Raw genomic sequence first — 18259 nt, 5'->3', positions numbered from 1 at the left:
TACCCAAGACTCGTATAGTGGACAATGTCTAAATCTTTCTTGGGTTTAAATCTGCCAGGGATACAGATTGTATGCTTTGGATACGGCTTGGTTGGATGAGTCGTATTCTGGAAAAGTATTGGATCCAAAGGTTGAGGCTAGGATATGAGCGGAGGGTACCATTTATACTGGAGGATATGACTCGTGCGGGTTAGTCGTACCCTTAGGATGGGATTTTTCACAACTTAAGTGGGGGTATTCTGGACATTTCCTATAATACCTCGTAAAAGTATTAGCCCATTTCAACTCTCAATTGCATACATAAGGGGTCCAAAGGTTAGAAAAATTAACCTAAGTGTTGGGACATAGTCATTTCCATGGCCCTTAAACTTTGATGATTTTATTTTTCACATTTCTAACCTCGTATCATCAATTTTTAAGCAAATTCATGATTGGGGTGATTAAAAATACATCTTGGGTGAGTTTTAAAATTTTTATTTGAGCATAGGGGTGTATTTGGAAATCCAAAACACTAGCAACATCAGGCTAAGCCCGCGCCATGGCCTCGAGCGCACCTCTCTAAAGTAGGTACCACGCCCTATAGTGCACCGCTCCAAGCCTGTGTTGTGCCCTACAGTGCGCCGCTCTAGAGCTCGTGTCTCCCCCTTCTTTTTTGTCCATATTTTTTTCCCCATTATTTAAGGGTATTTGGGTCATTTCCCCTCATCCAAACTCATCTATAACACAAAATGTAGGTCCCAATGGAGCATTATTTGCCCTATTAATCATAAAAACTCTCAAGAAAACTATCTTCTACCTCAAGAACAAACCCTAACCCTTACTCAAGCTATCAAGGAATTCAAACTTCAAATATCAATAAATTCTCAAGAATCTTCACAAATTCATCCAGTGAGGTAGGTATGATGTTTATCCATCGGTTCCTTTCACCCATGGGGTCTAAGAATCCCTTTTTGGTTTTAAATTATGAATTTTCATATTTAAGATGAAATATCTCCATGAATCTCTTGTTAATTCAATTACAAGTTATGTTTATAAGTGTTTTCCAAGTGGGATGAGCCATTACATATTTTAATTGTTGTAATTTTCACGTTAAATGCCTAAGTTATGATTTTATCTTTGTTATCATGTTATTCTCGCATGTTTTACCCATTACCATGCTTAAGTTCATGACTCTCGTGTGTTTGATGAAATGCCTAAGTGTTGGGTTTTGAACAATGATCCCCTACTATGATTTTAAAGCTTTTATATGGCATTATTGTTAATTCAATTTAGTGTTGGTGGGTTATGAACACCTGATACCTATGTGATTTACATAAATTCAGCTTTTCAAGTATACAGATAGTTAATCCATGACTTTTATCAGTATACTTATATGTTTATGATTATGATGTTCACTATCAGTTATGCAATAATTTTCAGTCTAATTCAGTCCATTTCAGTATTAGTGTTAGTTCTATTAGGAGTAGGATTTAGCTCTGAGTGAACTTAGGGATGAGGGATCACTTGACAATAGAGGGTGTGACCATTAGTAGCTATCCTCAAGTTAAAGAACTACGTAGACAATGTAGGTTAGAGATGTCTACCTGCCAGTTAAGGGTTGACAATGTATTTACCTGCCAGTAGAGCGTGACATATATCTCATTAGAGCAGCTTCCAGTTAAGGGTGACTCATTAGTCCTTTGGTACTCCCATGTAGTGGATCCACAAAGCCATTATTAGAACCTGTGGCATGGTACTAACACCCTTCCAACTGGGATTACAGGTTAGACCCCGATTAGCTCAGATTAGAGAATGACGGTTAGATAATACCTCTCATAGTATTAACATAGTATTCAATATAGTTTCAGCCCATGGTTTCCTGACCAAAGCATACAGACTCTCAGTTATTTAGTTATCAGATTTTAGTCTTTTAGTTTATAGATTATTTCATATATATGTTTATACTTGGTATTGCATTCTAAGATGTTAAAATTTTCATGCATTCACGTTCAAATATCTCTTGCTATTCAGTTAGTCCTTATTTCATATGCACAGTACCCCATGCATATTAGCCTGACATCATCTCATATACCAGTACATTTAAAGTACAAATTGCATACTCTTCTTTGCACTATGGTGTCTTATATCATAGGTTCAGACACAGTTTCTCGACCGCAGTAGATAGTTCAGCATAATCTAGCACTCATAGTGGTAAGTCCTTATCCATCGAGGATATATTATATTTATTCAGTTATTTTAGTATTTTCTTTTATTCAGTTAGTCGGAGTTACTTGGGGGTCGATCCCAACAACTCCTTAGTCAGTTTAGAGGCTTTCATACATTTAGACAAAATAGTTATACAGTTAATTAGTTTCTTTCAGTTCTTATCAGTTGTTTCAGACATTCAGTATTTTGAATTTTCATTATTCAGATTTACATTTCCTTCTCAGTTTATCTTCTGCACATATGTTATGTTCATGATTATTCGATGCTCATAGAAGGTACAAGCTCATGGGTTAGCTATTTGTCACTTATGACCATAAGCATCGTTATCATTACTAGGGGTAGCCTCGAGTTATGACAAAACTTATTATCAGTGCCCAAAGTTTTAAAGTGTCCTAGTGAGTTTGAAAGCTACGTTAAGTAGAGTGTTGTGCATGGGTGTAAAGCACACTACACTTATGGACAAGATGCTACAAGATGTTTGAGAAAAAGTTTCCCTTTTTTCAATATTTATGTCCTGCAAAAGTACATGAGCTCTGCTTTTCTATCTAAGTCATCCTTCATTCCATTTATAGATATTACCTCCCAAAAAAACAATAAAACAAGGGACGGGAATTATCCGGCACCACCACCTATTTAGGAAGATCCTCTGAACAAACATGTCTCTTACACCAAGTTCAGAGCTACTTTTACTACCTTAGCTTATTCAGTAGTTGCTTAGAACAATTAAAAGGTTGTTGCTTCAGCTAATCCAATGGCAAATACAACTGCAATTAGGATTTGGGACTTTACCTGAATGAATCCTCCTTTATTTTTAGGATCCGAGTCTGAAGAGGGTCCGCAGGTGTTACTTGATATTGTATAGGAATTGATTGATATTATAAGTTTCACGTCAAGTGAGAGTGAATAGTTGGCTACATATCGGTTGCAGGATGTAGTTCACACCGGATTTAAGCAGTGGAAGGAAGATTAGGGCGCGGAGGCAGAGCCTGTACAGTAGGAGGAGTTCGTGACAAATTTCTAAATAGGTTCTTTCTATTAGATTAAAGGGAAACTAGAGTGAAGGTTTCATCAACTTGAAGCAGGATAGTATGAGTGTGAAGGAATACTCGCTTAAGTATACTCAGTTAATGAGGTATGCTCTTTCAATAGTGACTAATACCAGGTCTAGGATCAGTAAGTTTGTATCTGGTGTATCTAATAATGTAGTTAAGGAGTGTAGAACTGTAATGTTGATTAAGGGGATGGATTTATTTAAGATTATGATTCATGTTCAATAGATTGAGAAAGAAAAGCTCATGAAGAAGAAAAGAGAGAACAAGAGGGCCAGAACAGGTAGTTTCAAATTTACATACCCAAGGTCAGAGGGTGGTAACCATTCTTATTTCTATTAGAAGTATTCATCACTATCCCTATCTTTAGATAGTGCACCAGTGCCTCAGTTCAGGCAAGATAGTTGGGATAGAGCTCCAAGCTTCAAGTCCTAGGCTAGTGAAAATAGTGTTCGTACTAATATTCTTTATGGGAAGTGTGGCAGACGTCATCAGGGTGTGTGTAGAGCGGACGGTAATGTATGTTTTAGACGTGGCAAGCCAGGAGACAGAGTCATAAATTGCCCAAAGGATGGACAGCAGGGTCCATCTAATCGTCCTCCAGTTCCAGCTGGTCGCCTGACTCAGTAGGGTGCCACATCTAGTGCAACTAGTAGGCAGCATTAGAACAGATTGTTTGCACTTTAGTCTTGAAGGGATTAGGAAAGTTCTCTTGATGTTGTTATGGGTATGTTATAGGCCATTCAGCTTCATCTTTATGCTTTATTTGATCTTGGAGCTTCACTCTTCTTTGTAACTCCTTATATAAAAGTCAGTTTTGGTGCTAATCTCGAATATTCAGCAGAACCTTTCTTAGTGTCCACTCCAGTATGTATATCCATTGTAGCTAGGCGAGTATATAGGAACTTCCAGATTATAGTATCCCAGAAACATACCTCAGTGGAGCTTGTGGAGTTAGATATTACTGATTTCGATGTCATTCTTGGCATGGAATGGATCCACTCATGTTATGCCTCAGTTCATTGTAGAAATAGAGTCGTTCTATTTTAGTTTTCCAATGAACAAGTTATTGAATAGAGAGGTAGTACCTCTGTGCATAGGGGTCAAATCATTTCCTATCTTAAAGCAAGAAAAATGATTTCTAAGGGGTGTGTTTACTATTTTGTTCTAGTCAAGGACTCTTATTCTGAGATTCCAAGTCTCGGGTTGGTTTAAGTGGTAAGGAAATTTTTAGATGTGTTTCCTGAAGACCTTCCCAAGGTTTCTCCTGAGATGGAAATTGACTTTGGAATAGATCTCCTTCTAGGTACCTAACCTATCTATGTTCCACCCTACAAACTAGCTCCAGCTAAGCTTAAGAAGTTGAAAGAGTGGTTGAAAGATCTCTTAGATAAGGGATTCATCAATCCTAGTGTTTTCTTATAGGGCGCTCCAGTCTTGTTCATGCATAAGAATAATGGTTCTCTCAGAATATGTATCAATTACCATATAATAAGTATCACGATCAAGAATAAGTATCCACTACCTAGAATTGATAACTTGTTTGACCAACTTCAAGGTGGTAGTTATTTCTTTAATATAGACCTAAGATCTGGATATCATCAGCTTAGAGTCAGAGAATGTGACATTCTGAATACAACCTTCAAAACTCAGAATGGTCATTTTGAATTCTTAATTATGTCCTTTAGACTAACGAATTACCCTCTATCTTTCATGGACTTAATGAATAGAGTGTTCAAGCAGTAGTTGGACATGTTCGTTATAGTCTTCATTGATGATATCTTTGTCTATTCCCATAGTGAGAATGATCAGCACACCATTTAAGGATTATGTTGTAAATCTTTAGAGCTCATTAGTTGTTTTCCAAATTCAGTAAGTGCAAGTTTTGGCTAAGATTAGTAGTTTTTCTTGGCCATATTATTTTCGGTGATGGCATTAGAGTTGACCCTCAAAAGATCAAAGAAGTGAGAAACTAGCCCACTTCCATTTCTCCATTAGATATTAGGAGTTTCTTAGGTTTAGATGGATATTACAGATGGCTTGTTGAAGGGTTTTATCTATTGTGTCCCCCATGTCTTGATTGACTCAGAAGAAATTCAAGTTCTAGTAGTCAGATTCTTATGATAAGAGTTTTCAGGAGTTGAAGACCCGTCTTACTTCATCCACAGTTTTGACTTTGCCAGATGGTTTAGATGGGTTTGTGGTTTATTATGGTGCTTTTAGAGTTGGTGTGGGTTGTGTGCTGATGCATAGAGGTAAGGTCATAGCTTATGCCTCTAGATAGCTTAAGGCCTATAATAAATTATCCTACCTATGATCTTGAGTTTGCAACTATTGTGTTTTCTTTGGAAATATAGAAACATTACCTTTATGAGGTTCATGTTGATGTGTTCATGGATCATAAAAGTTTGTAGTATTTGTTCTCATAGAAAAATTTAAATCTTTATCAGAGAAGGTGTCTTGAGTTGTTAAAACATTATGATATGAGTGTGTTATATCATTCGGAGAAGGCTAATGTAGTGGTAGATGCCCTTTTAAAATTGTGTATGGGTAGCGTTACTCATGTTGAGGAGGATAAAAAAAAGTTATTAAGTGAAGTTCATCAGCTTACTAGATTAGGTATCCGGTTGGTTGATTCAGTAGAAGGTAGTGTATGGGTTCAGAATGGTTTTGAATTAACCTTGATTGCTGAACAAAAAGAAAAGAAAGACAAAGACCCTAGTTTTATTAAGTCGAAAGGGCAGTTAGAGATCAAAAGGTGGAGGTTTTCTCCCGAGGAAGATGGTGTACTTCATTGTTAGGATAGATTATATGTTTCATGTGTTGATGACTTTAGACAACGGATACTTGCAGAAGTGCATAGTGCGTGATACTCTATCCATCTAGGAGCCACTAAGATGTACCATGTCTTTTAGGAAATCTACTGGTGGAGTAGTATAAAGAGTTTATTGCAGAGTTTGTAGCTAAGTGTTCTAATTATCAGCAGGTTAAGGTTGAACACCAAAGGCCTAGTGGAACATTGCAAAAGTTCAGTATCCCTACTTGGACGTAGAAGGTAGTGAACCTGGATTTTGTGAAAGGGTTGCCTCGCACGTGTTGACATCATGATTCGATATGGGTTATTGTAGACAGAATGACTAAATCAGCTTATTTCGTGCCAGTTCATACTTCTTACTCAGCTAAGGATTATTCTTGGCTCTATCCTAGGGAGTTGGTTAGGTTTCATGGGATTCTATTGTTCTATCACATCAAATAATATGAGCTTAAGTTGCCTGCAGATTTAGCATCAGTGCATCCATTGTTTCATGTTTCCCTATTAAAGAAGTGTATTGGTGATTCACCTGTTGTTGTTCCATTAGAAGGCATGGATTTTCAGGAGAACCTTTCTTATGAAGAAGTCCCAGTTGAGATCCTTGATCGTCTTGCGGTCACTTATGACCATAAGCACCGTTGTAACGACTAGGGGGTAGCCTCGGGTTGTAACATTTCCTCACTTATAGTGATAAGGTCCTCTGATTTCTAACCTACTTGAGAGGTTATTTACACCATTATTCCATTCATTAACGCTTAGAAACTCTTCTAAACACTCTATAATTCTCTCAAAGATTTTGGTCAAGGAAAACTAGGGTTTTAACTAGAGGATTGATTTACAACTTGTCTTGGTGATTTCATTCCATCATCATGTTGGTTTACGGCATGTTCTCTTACCTCACTGTTAATTCTATCTAAAAGCATAGATTTATGAATATTTTCATAATCTCATCGATTGTATGATTTTGATTTACAAATATGAATTAGGGTTTTTGATATTAAATGGTTGGTTATGGTTTCCTATGGTTTATTTATTCTTTTATATGCAATAATGATGGTTTTGGATAATTGTATCGCATGGGAAGAGATTAATGGTCGTTGGAATTTATTTTGGTCATATTATATCCCTAATTTGTTTGACAAAATGCTTATAAAGATATGTTCATTGGATTGACTACTTTTAATTGAACTCTTGCTTATTTTAAAACTTGGTAAGGAAATTATGCATGGTTAATGTCTTGAAAAGGAAATTGGATAAATGGTTATGCTTGAAAGGTACATGGACTCCCCCAAGTTGTTTAATACACTAAATGAAAGGGCAATTGGAAGTCCCCTTAAGCCTATATATTATTGGCTATGGATAGTACTTCCAATTATGGTCGGTATAATGATACCACCACTAAATGTCCTTGGTTAATAAATGGTAAATAGATCGGTTGGTTGCTTAGTAATGGTTTTAATTGGGCAATAATGGTGTAATGTGTAGCAAAGTAATGGATGGTGGAGGTCCCAAGGGGGACCAAAATTGGAAACTCATATTTGTCAATATGAGGTTTGTATTTTTGATCGTGTGCATGATGGCGCCTATAGTTTGGGAGATTTACTAATCATCATACATTTTCTTCCCTGCTTGTGCGGCTATACACACTGGGGCCCTTTCATCAGGGGAGTTGAACCCCTATATCTCGTGGGTGGTTTAAGATAGCAAATCTACACACCCTAGGTAAAGGTTTTAAAGGCATGCTAAACTAGGTCTTTTTTCCTGAAATGGTTATACACACACACACACACATATATATATATATATATATACGTATATATGCATGTATGGTTATATGCATATGGATGGTTTTACTTGATTTTATAAATGATATTATATTATCCTAATCCTAATATGATATTAGTGTTCACCCGCTAGCCTGTCTACGGGTGGATGTATACCCATGCTATCCAGGAATCGATTGTTCTACTCTTCCAACATAGTGATTAACTTAAAGAACAACATTTGGACTCAAGTGGTGAGCTTCTATCATTTTGGAAGGCTCTATTTTATGTTATAGATATTTTTTTAGAAATTTTGGTTTATTTCAGGATATTGGATTTGGCTATGGTTGGGGGAATGTCCCAACCAAATTTTATTACTTTATTTTATTAGAGTCTTTGTGGTACTTTTATGGGTTGGAATGGGTAGGGTCAATTTTTGTGTCAGCCTTGGCATTGGAAAAATTTGAAGGGCTGACATCATTGGACGTTATTATTGGTTGTTCCATCGTATTTTATAGTGGGATTACTTATACTATGTTTTGGAACATCTTTGGTTATGGCCTAGTTTATGGCCCTTGTTTGGAATGGTTTAGTATTGTTAGATTATTGGTGTGGGACGGTTGGACTAGGTTGGGTCGGCCGTGGTTGAGACCTTATCTAAGAGTTTTCATGTAAGCTATTACACTATCTTAATACATGCTCCAAATTCAGCCAACTCGGGGCTGGTGGCTCCAGTTTGGGTTGGGTAATGTGGGTGGTCTCCTATCCCGATTGGACTTGGGATGCCTGTTATGATTAGGTCCTTGGGCGGGTTGCATCAAGTTGGTATCAGAGCCAGTTTCATGGTTAATTAGGAGTCCATAAAGTCGTGTTGAGTAGAGTCTCTTTTAGGGGTATGTTGCGTGCCACACTCATGAGGAAGAGGCTAGAAGGCATTTAGGAATATTTCACTTTCTTGATATTCTATTTTCAAGCTTGGAGTCTTAGTCCTAGAATCTTCCCTAATCTTTGTTTGTTCCTATTTCTGATCATGCCTCATAGATCTAGAACATAAGAAAATTGTTCTATCCTATCTGGAGGTAATGCTGAAGGGGTGCATCCACTTTTGGTGTTCACCTCTGATCTAACGGTCCTATCCCTGATAGTTTGGGAAATCCACTGGTTGCAATTTGTCCTCCTTAAGGCAAGGTGACTAATGTAGAATTTTGTCAGTCTATTCAGGTTATTTCTTAGCTAGTCATTGCTCAGGCTGAGTGGGGTGTGACTAGTGCTTTATATGTTGGGGCCACAAGGGTTGGCTAATTTATGAAGATGGTTCCTCCCACTTTTTTAGAGTGAAGATAGAGGAGGATCCACAAGGCTACTTGGATGAAATGGAAAAAATATTTTGGCTGATGTAGGCTCCTAATGTGGAAGGGGTAAACTTTGTTGCTTATCAACTCAAATAGATTGCATATTATTGGTATGAATATTGGGACAGGGATAGGGGTGATGTGGAAGAATCAATCCTGTGGGATACTTTTTCTAAGGCTTTCTTAGATTTGTTCTTTCCCTAAGAGTTGAGGAAAGAAAATATGGGGGGTTTATGAACCTCAAACAGAGGAGGATGTATGTCAAGGAACATGCCTTAAAGTTTTACTGATTGTCAAGGTATGCTCCTGATTTAGTTGCTGACATATGAGCAAATTAAGGAAGTTTGCTTCTGGGTTGAATAGAGATTTTATTCTGGAGATCAAAAGTGCGTTGTTGATTAAAGAGATGGATATCTCTAGGTTGACTGTTCATATGTTATAAGTGGAGGATGAAAAGAGGAAGCAGACAGAGTTTGGGGATAGATAGGGTAAAAGGAGCAAGTTTTCTGACCAGGGATGTGCTCAGCCTCAGGGTGGTCGGGATGGTGACAAATGGCAGAAAAAAAGTAGGGAGTTTTGGTTTCTACTCTTCTACTAGTGTTTCTTACTAGTCGGACGACAGGCATCATCATAGTAGTGATAATTTTTTAGCACAGGGTGCCCAATCTCAGGAAAGTGGAGGTCAGTTAGTTTCTTAATGACCTCCTTATCAGTTCTGCAGACGTCCTTATTAGTGTTACTATTATAAACAAAGGGACAAATGCTTCAAGTTTGTCCAGGTAGGCCATAGGCTTAGGGATTGTCTGGTTAATAAGGATTCTATGGGGTGAATAAGATTCTTATCGCTTTATCTACTGGTCCTGCACATAGTGGTGTTGGATCTACTTCTGTTACTGCTCCTGGTTTTAAAGTTGGTTAGAATAGGTTGTATACTTTAGCATCTCCATTCTCGAGGCATCACTTGATGTCATTATTGGTACGTTACAACTTTTCTCTCATGACTTATATTATTTCCTTGATTCGGGGTCCACTCTCTCCAATGTGACTCTTTATGTAGATATATCTTTTGGTTTTGATTCAGAAGTTTTTTTGGATCCTTTTTCTATTTCTACCCTAATAGGTGACTAAGTTATTGCTAAGAGAGTCCATAGGGGGGTGTGGTATCTGTTGGTGGAAAATAGACCTTGGTGGATCTATTTGAGTTGGGTTTGGTGGATTTTTATATCATTCTACGTATGGATTATCTTCATTCTTGTTAAACATCCTTATATTTCCATACCCATAGGGTTATCTTTAGGTTACTTGGTGAACCAGTTATAGAATAGGAGGGTGGTTCTTTACCTCCTAGGGGATATTTATTTCTTAACTTAGAGATCGAAGGTTAATCTCTAAAGGTTATCTTTATCACTTGGTCTGGATGAAAGATTCTGACTCGAAAGGTCCTTCTTTCCAGTCTACTTCAGAGGTTAATGAGCTTTCTGAGGTCATTCTGGATAATCTTTCTAGTGTTCCTCCAAATAGGGAAATGTAGTTCAGTATTTAGTTCTGAAAACTCATCCAATTTTTATTCCTCCAAATATAATGGCTTCGACTGAGTTGAGGGAACTCAAGGATGAACTTAAGGTTCTTTTGGATAAGGGGTTTATTCATCCTAGTATATCCCCATAGGGTGCACCGGTGTTGTTTATGTGCAAAAAGGGTAGTTCCCTTCAGATGTGCGTTAAGTATAGGTAGTTAAACAAGGTGATGGTCAAGAATAAGTATCCTCTACCAAGGATAGATGATCTTTTTGACCAGTTGCAATGTGCCAAATTCTTTTCTAGGATAGATCTTTGATCGAAGTATCATCAGCAAAAAATTAGTCATTTGGGTTGACTAATGCTCCGGCAGCATTTATGGATCTGATGAACAAGGTGTTTTAATAGTAATTGGATCTCTTCATTATCGTTTTTATTGATGACATTCTGGTTTATTCAAAGAGTAAGGTGGATGATGCCAATCACCTCTGTGTGGTATTGCAGGCCTTTAAGGAATATCATTTATATGTCAAGTTCTCCAAGTGTGAGTTTTGGTTGAACAATGTAACTTTCTTGGGTCATATTATTTCTAGTAAGGGGAGCATGGTCAATCCAAAAAAGGTTGATGTGGTGAAAAGGTGGCCTAGACCCACGACTCCATCCGACATTTAGAGCTTCTTGGATTTAGCCGTGTATTATAGGCGGTGTATGGAAAGCTTTTCATTGACAGTTGCTCCTTTGACTAAGTAAACTCAGAAGAAGGTTAAGTTTTCTTCATTAAATTCTTATGAATAGAGTTTTGAGAAGTTGAAGGATAAGTTAACTTCGGCTCTAATTTTGTCTTTGTCGGAAGGCAATGATCAATTCGTGGTTTATTGTGATAAATATCGGGTATGGCTTGGTTGTGTTTTTGTATAGTATGGGAAGGTGATTGTCTATGCTTCCATAAAGTTGAAGGTACATGAAAGGTACTATCCTACTCATAATTTGGAGCTCTTGGTGGTTGTGTTTTCTTTAAAAATATGGCAACATTATTTGTATGGTGATCACATAGATATCTTTTTTATCATAAAAGTCTACAGTATGTGTTCACTTAGAGGGAGCTTAATCTCAAGTAGAGGAGATTTCTTGAGCATCTCAAGGACTATGATATGAGCCTTCACTACCACCCAGGTAAGGCTAACGTGGTTACTGATACTTTTAGCAGGTTATCCATGGGGATTTTGGCTCATGTTGAGAAAGGAAAGCAGGAACTGGTGAAGGACATTCACCGCTTAGCTAATCTTAGAGTTGGCTTCTTGGACTCTAAGAATGGTGGTATGGTGGTATAAGAAGTTGTTCGATCATCTCTTGCTGTAGAGATTAAGGAGAAGAAAATGCTAGATCCTATCTAAATAAAAATAAAGAGTGATGTTGGTGGGCAAAAGGTAATGGTGTTTGATATCAGTGGTGATGGTACTTTTTGGTACCAAGGAAGGTAATATATTCCTGATGTTGACGGGTTGCGATAAAGGGTTTTCGCTGAGGTGCACAAGTCGCACTATATTGTTCATCCTGGCTCAACTAATATTTAAAATGATCTCAGGAAAATCTATTGGCAGAATGGCATGAAGAGGGATATGGTTGATTTTGTAGCTAAGTGCATGGTGTATCAACAATTTAAGGTTGAGCACATGAGGCCAAGAGGGTTGTATCAATAAATTTATTTGCCCAAATGAAAGTGGGAAGTGATAAATATGGACTTCGTTATCGGTCTTCCTCGATCTCAAAATCAATAAGATTCGATTTGGATTATTGTGGATAGGATAGCTAAGTCTGCGCACAGTTTGCCCATTCAGACTACCTTCTCGATAGAGGATTGTGTGAAGCTATATCTTCAAGAGCTTGTGAAGTTACCTGGGTGCTTATTTTTATTATTTTTGATAGTGGCATACAGTTTATGTCTTACTTCTGGATATCTTTTCAGAAAGGGTTGAGGACTAAGTTTAGTCTGAGTACTACTTTTCACCCGCAGATGGATAGGCAAGGAAGAGAACTATTTAGACATTAGAGGATATGATTCGGTCTTGTCTGATTAATTATGTTGGCAAATAGGTTCGGCATCTACCTTTGGAGAAGTTTTCTTACAGTAATAGCTTTCATCCTAGTATTAGTATGGCCTCTTTTAAGGCATTGTATGGTAGGAGGTGTAGGCCTCCTATGGTTTGTTTGAGCTTGGTAAGGCGGATATGTTTGGTCCCAATTGGTTTACCAAGCTATGAAGAAGGTGAAGGTGATCCGGGAGAGTCTTAAGGCTTCCCAAAGTAGCCAAAAGTCCTATGAGGATGCTAGGCATAGAGATTTGGAGTTTGAGGTTAGGGATAAGGTTTGGGGGTAGTCTGTTTTGTTAAAAAGAAGAAGCTCAGTCCTGGGTATGTTGGTCCTTATGAGGATTTGAGAAGAATTGGTAATGTTTCTTATGAGATGGAGTTTCCTTCTAGTATGAGCTTCGTTTATCCGGTCTTTCATGTTTCTGTGTTAAGGAAGTGCATTACTAATCCTTCTTCGGTTGTTCCTTTGGAAGGATTGGGTTTCTCAAACTCTCTGTCTTATGAAAAAATCCCGATTGAGATCTTGCATAGGCAGGTTCATTGGTTATGGACCATGGATGTTGCTTTGCTTAAGGTTTTTTGGCAGAACCATAAGGTGGAAGAAGCTACATGGAAAGCAGATAAGGACATAAAGTCCAAATTTCCACATTTGTTTTCTGCTCCTGGGATTCGTGCGGAAGGTATGAAGCTTCAACACATCTTTATTTTCAGAGTTTGTTAAAGGAAAGATTAATAGCTTTTCCACTTTTTAAACTTAGTTAAATATTGGAAATATATTTGATAATGCAAATGACTCGTTCGTTTCTTTGCCCTTACCTTGTCCGCCGTTCGGGGATGAATGTTCCTAGTAGGGGTGACCGAAATACCTTGGTTCCTACACCATAAAAATTTTAGGAATTCTTATCTCTGGACCCAATACGACTCATGGGTATGAGTTGTACGTTAGGGTATGAATGGTAAGGTCCATTCGTATGCTGACCAGTATTAGTTGGTGGGATGAATTTTGGTTATTGGAATGGATACGACTTAGGGGTATGAGTCGTATTGGTGGTTACAGATCATTTGGTTCCTTAACTTAATATTTGACTTGGTTACTTAGGTTGGACCTAAATACGAGTGGTTCACCATGAGCCATCGGCCAGGGTATGAGTTGTACCCAGGACTCGTATGGGTGGCAGTGTCTAAATCATCCTTGGGTTAAAATCCGCTAGGGGTACAGATAAAGGGTACAAATCGTATGTTTTGGATACGACTTGGTTGGATGATTCGTATGCTAGACCGTATTGGATCCAAAGGTTTAAGCTAGGATATGAAGGGAGGGTACCACTCGTATCGGAGGGTACGACTCGTATGGGTTACTAGTAACCTTGGAATGAAATTTTATGTAACTTAAGTGGGGTATTCTAGACATTTCTCCACTTATCCTAATAATTTCACACAACTTCTCCTACTTGGGAGGTTATTTACCCTATTATTCCATTCATTAACACTTAGAAACTCTTCCACACACTCTATAATTCTCGCAAAAGATTTTGGGCAAGGAAAGTTCGGATTTCAACTAGAAGATTGATTTTGGGATTGTCTTGGTGATTTATTTCCATCATCATCTTGGTTTAAGGCATGATCTCTTCCCTCACTGTTAATTCTATCTAAAAGCAGGGTTTTATGAATGTTTTCATGATTTCATTGATTGTATGATTTTGGTTTTCAAACATGAATTGGGGGTTTTGATATTAAATGGTTGGTTATGGTTTCCCATGGTTTTAATTATGCTTTTATATGCATTAATGGTGGTTTTGGATAATTGGATTGCATGAGAATGGTTTAATGGTAATTGGAATTAGGTTTGGTCAGATCATTGCCCCCAATGTGTTTGACAAATGCTTATAAAGATATGTCCATTGCATTGACTACTTTTAATGGAACTCTTGCTTGTTTTAAAACTTGGTAAAGAAATCATTCATAGTTAATGGCTTATAAAGGTTAATGGCTAAATGGTTATGCTTGAGGGGTACATGGAATCCCCCAAGTATTTTAATACGGTAAATGGAAGGGCACTTGGAAGTCCCCATAAACATGTATGTGGTTGGCTATAGATAGTTGTAACACCCTAATTTTTTCTGAACCGGAATCCTATACGGTGCTCATGATCCCGAAGGACCACAAGCTAACCCATGACTAATATTTGTACCTCGATACTGCATAATATAACATGAAAATGCGGAAACATGTGCTGAAAGGCCATAAGGTTCAAATCTGAATAAACATCTAATAAGAATAATGTTTGAAAATGGTATGAAAATACCAAAACAAATCTGAAATAACTGTCTGACTTGCTATAGTATGAAAGCCTCAAACTGTACTGAATAAGGAGTTGATGGGACATGTCCCCAACTAACTCCATCTAGCAACTGAACTGAAATAATAAATGAAGTAATAATCATATCATCCTCAAATGAGAAGGACTCATTGCAACTCTGAACACTGTGATGCTACTACTGATCTAGAGCTCGTGCCTCTGAACCTATGGTGCAACATAAGAGAAAGCACCATAGAGCAAATGTGTCAGTACGTCTGAATATACTGAGTATACGATTGAGGTAAGCTAAATGCAAAGGGTTATATGTATGAACATTGTTGACTAATATGAACGTGAGATTACATACATGTATAAGTAACTATAACTGAACTCATGGGGATACTGACTACTGAGTCTAAATACTGACAACATCAGTGTACTGATACTGAGATACTGAATAACTAAATGACTAATTTTGACATTTTGAATTATGAAAAACTGGTCTGATTGACGGTGTCTAATAGTCCTAAAACTGAACACTGATAACGTGAGTTATAACGACTAATATAACAGGTATGACTGTGATGATCAGCCTAACCAATGTAACTGATATTGACCAACTGTATCTAACAGTCTAAATCTTCTAATAATGATTAAAAGTGACTAAGCTTGAGATCAGGCCTAACTAACGGGTGATCTCTATAAGTACTAATACTGAATAAGTTAATGTGAGACCAAACCTATCTAGCGGGTGGTCTATGAATCAGTGAAACTATCTGCGTTCCTTACTAAGATTGATGATTGTATCTGACAGTCCTGATTTCTGATTTCTACTCTAAAGACTGATACTGAAACTGTAACTATGGGAGTTCTCACTTAACCAACATGCCCCGAAGTTGAACTGGTGGGGTCCAACCTATAACCCCAATTGGAAGGGTATCAATACGGTGCCATGGGTAGAGACCTATGCTATGGTCAAGCCTCTCTGACGGGTGACCCTGAACAGGAAGTCAAGCCTACGGCAATATAATAGTCAAGTCTAGCCTGAATCTGACGGGTAACTCCTAGTCCTACGCTGGCTACGAAGTTCTGGAGTACAGGGATTGCTGCTAACGACTCTGCCTCTCTAACGGGGAAGCCAACATCCCCATACTAATGGAATGTACTGAGTTCTGAGGACTGATTAAAAGTACTTAAATTACTGAGATCGCTAAGAATACTATTGTTATGGAGATTACTGAGATTACTGAACTACTAAAACTGCTGAGATTTCTGAGTTTTCCTGAGTCACATGACTGACTGAATTCTATAGATCATGGCTTGACTGAGAGTATCATGATAACATGACATAGCTCTGGGCATACAGCTATATTTTTTGGGTACAAGTACCCCCAGGACTCGATGGAAGGAAACTGATACACATGAATTTCTTGAATACATGACCAACATCAACAATCCATAATATCATAACTTGGAGAATTTTATGAAGTACATGGTTATCATAAATGTTGTGCATAAGTAGTATTTTGTAAATAAGCCTAGCATAATCTTCTAAGACTAGTTCATGAACAATCCAACAACATTTACAAGACACATTATCAACATGAAAATCATTGGAACATAGGGGCATATCATAAATCCTTCACTCAGTCACAATTTAGCTATATTGCATGTTTCTAGTTTCTTAGGCATTTTATCAAACTCCTTACATACACAATTTTGGGCATAGGTATATTTATCAACATAACAATCTTAATCCATCCAAAATTTATGGGTTACAACTATCATACTCACATGCTTCATGAAAACACATCAAGATACAAACTTGAAACTCAAACAATAATCATCAACATGAATATAGTCGTAACACAACAAGAAAATCACAATGTATTATTTAAAACATGATTCTTGAGCTCCATGGATGAAAAGGATCCATGGATGAGCAATACAGATACATTAGCTCTTGATTTAATGAAGATTGCCTTAGAGATTTTTGAAATTTGATGGTAGAATTTGCTTGAACCTGAATCCACTATTTGAAACCATAGCTTGTTCTTGAGAGGATTTTGAGAAAAATGGTTATATTTTAGTGTAATGGACGCTTAATATCATGTTTTTTTGAGTATATATATGAAGGAAAAATGATGAAAATACCCTCTAAGACATAGAAGTAAAATTCTGAAAACTGGGCAAGCACCGAACTTGCAAGACTATGCCTGGCAATAGTGGTGGAGTTTCCACGGCGACGCCTAGCAATAACGGTGGATTTTCCTGGATGACGCCTAGCAATATTGGTGCTGAAAGCTGGGCAACGCGGGCTTATCACCCGGAGCTACTATTTTGAAAATCCAAACATTCCCTTACGCTATCCAAAAAATTCCAAAACTTACCCGAGATGTACTACGACCTTGCCCCATCGCAACACAACTTGAAAATCTAAAATTGGAGATCAGGAAGGTCTCGAAATAATTCGTCAAAGTTCACAATCTTATGGAATGAAGAAAGTTTCAACACTTAGCCAAATTTTTAAGTGCTATACTTTTCTTGACAAGCCCGAAAAGGCTTTAAGGACTCGAAAAACTTGTGGGGTATTACAGTATCTCCCCCTTGGGAACATTTGTCCTTAAATATCTCTATCTGAGTTAAGAGTACTAATCAACTTAGCTTACTCAACGGACGAGAATATCTGAAATATTACTATACAATGGGAACTATCAACGTACTGAATCTTATACTTGAATATGCATAGTTGATGCATAGAATACTCGGCTGAAATATTAATAAGCTGAATTATTATACGGAACAAGCATATCTGATGCATAGATTTATAACTGAGTTGTTGTCATGTACATATGAATGAATATACTAATAGGCTAAACTTTATCTACTAAACATGCATAACTAATGCATAGACGTCTGACTGAACTTACTCATGGAACAATAACATCTTAAACATGACTATATTGATACTGAATATTCTAATGAATACGCATATCTAATGCATGAGTATATGACTTGACTGATTTTTGAAAGCTTGACTGATTAATGACTGATGCAAAGCTTGTAATAAAAGTATGAAAATAAAACTAAATAGATTTAAGGAATTGATAACTTTGGGGAGTCTTGGAGTATCTCCCCCTAAGGAAACCATTTCCCACTAAGCACATTTACC

This window comes from Capsicum annuum, chromosome 4 (genome assembly GCF_002878395.1).
Source record: "Capsicum annuum cultivar UCD-10X-F1 chromosome 4, UCD10Xv1.1, whole genome shotgun sequence".
Lineage (NCBI taxonomy): Eukaryota > Viridiplantae > Streptophyta > Magnoliopsida > Solanales > Solanaceae > Capsicum > Capsicum annuum.
The sequence above is the reverse complement of the archived record's forward strand: the minus strand, read 5'-3'. Positions refer to the sequence as shown.